The sequence below is a fragment of the Pyxicephalus adspersus genome, chromosome 11 (assembly GCF_032062135.1).
Source record: "Pyxicephalus adspersus chromosome 11, UCB_Pads_2.0, whole genome shotgun sequence".
NCBI lineage: Eukaryota > Metazoa > Chordata > Amphibia > Anura > Pyxicephalidae > Pyxicephalus > Pyxicephalus adspersus.
In genome coordinates this window covers 2633837-2636036 of record NC_092868.1, presented here as the reverse complement: position 1 = coordinate 2636036, position 2200 = coordinate 2633837, and positions in this window count along the sequence as shown.

Below are 2200 nucleotides of genomic sequence, written 5' to 3'. Positions count from 1 at the left end.
GAGGGTCTATTTATGTATGGGGGGTCTATCGCTTTATGGAGGGTCTGTCTCAGTATGGGGTTTGTGTCAGTAAGGAGGTCCAACCTCTACATACCTGTCCATAGCATTATGGACAGTCTGTCCCTGCATGGGGGATTAGTTTTAGAATGTAGGGTCTGACTTGGTATGGAGTGTATGTTTCTGTATTGAAAGTCTATCTCTAAATATCAGGGTTCTGTCTTTGTATGGTGGAGCAGTCTTTGTATATTTGGGTCTGTCTCCCTAGAGATGAAAGGTCTATCTCAGTCTACCCCTGAATGGAAGTTAAGCCTCAGATCTATCATGGGGCAGTATTTGGATTAATGTTTTCTAGGGGTCTTCATTAAGATGGAGGTTTTGCTTTAAATTGAGGTTCTGCCTGTCTATTTATGGGGAGAATGCTTCTTTATTGAGGATCTTCTTTGGGATCAAAGTCTTTTGATTGCATGACTTGTTCTTGTATGATGGTCTTCCTTTGTATGGAGAATCTGCCCCTCTATGGGGTTGGGGGTCTACTCCTACTTCTAGAGGATCTTCATTGGAATGGAGGTTCTACTTTCATATGAAGGGTCTGTTCATGTATGGGGGTCTTTTTTCATATGAAAAATCTGCCCCTCCATGCTCTATGATGGGGGTCTGCTTCTAGTTCTAGAGGATCTTTATTGGAGTAGAGGTTCTAGTTTCATATGAGTTATTTGTTTCTGTATGGTGGTCTTTCTTTGTATGGAGTCTCTGCCTCACTATGAGGAGTCTTCTCCTGGGTGGTCTTCATTGGGTTAAAAGTTCTGCATTGGAATGAAGGCCCAGCATTGGAATTTTTGCCCTGTTTCGGTATGAAGGGTCTATCTCAATATTAAGTCCCCTTATAGAAGTGGAGAAACTCTCTCAGTATCTCTGTCTTTGTATGGGGAGGCTCTGCTTTCAAATGGAGGTCTTCTCTCTCTATAGCATATTTGTTTCTGTATGGGGGTCTGGTTAGGTCTCATTATGGTCCCAAAGGTTCTGTATTGGGATGGAGGCTCTGTCTCTGTATGGAATGTCTGGAGAGCGTGTCTGAGAATGGTGGACTTGTAGGTAGGATTTTAGGATTGATGATCAGTCTCTAGGATCTGTCTCCAATCTCAGAGTATAGGTCATCTCTGAAATGGTCTCTAGACGTAAAATTTAAGGTAGAACCTCATAAAGTAGGCTCTGTATAGGAGCAGAAGCACCCAGGCAGGTCAATGTGCAGTGCTGAATGAGCATACCATTGTAAGTTTACACAAATTTCATTAAATGGTATCTCATGTGTACAGTTATAATTTTTTTCATGAATATACCCTTCACAACATAGTACAAAATAATACTAACAAAAACCCCAGAAATTTTACTTTCACCGTAAAACATTTACTATTATCTTATTTAAAATCATTTTTTGATTAGAATAACCGGTCAGCTCATTGATTAGCAGCAGCAGTAGGATCATATTTTCACATTACTTTCTTCACTTAGGGTAAAATACTTCTATTGGTGAGATCTCTGCTTTGCTATGAGTCAGTTCTGTGTCCCATGCACCGAGATCCCAAATCTTCATATCAGTTGTGCCCTTTATGAGGGGTTTCCACTATTTCTTGTACTGAGTTTCTGGGTTTGCCCACCTGTTGTGCCCAAGGGTTCCCACTATCCCTGTACTGGGTTTCTGGGACTGAGATGAGTTATTGCATTAGCCATTGTGGCCATTGAATGAGCCATTGGCCAATCCACTGCAGCCTATGGTCAAGCCATTGGTTAAGTCATTGCAGCCATTGATCATCCTATGATAAGTGTTTGGATAGGACATTAGGGCCATTGGATTCGTCTTTGCATGATCCTGCGATCATGGGAGAAGCCATTGGGCAAACCATTGGATCACAGCAATTGGATGAGTTCAGCTTATCTTTGTTTAGTGAGCAGTAAAAATTGAAGAAAAAAATGTTTTATAAGTCCCAATCACAGCAGGTTTGAAAATTTCTTCTGTTACTACCCTCAGTATGTAGACAGGATGTTAGTTGCTAATAGCACCCCCCGTCTCTGTGCTGAGTTTCCTACCAGTTGTGCCCATTTTGATTGGTTCCCACTATCCCTGTGCTGAGTTTCTGGGTTTGCCCACCTGTTGTGCCCATTATTTGGGGTTCCCACTATCCCTGTGCTGAGTTTCTGGGTT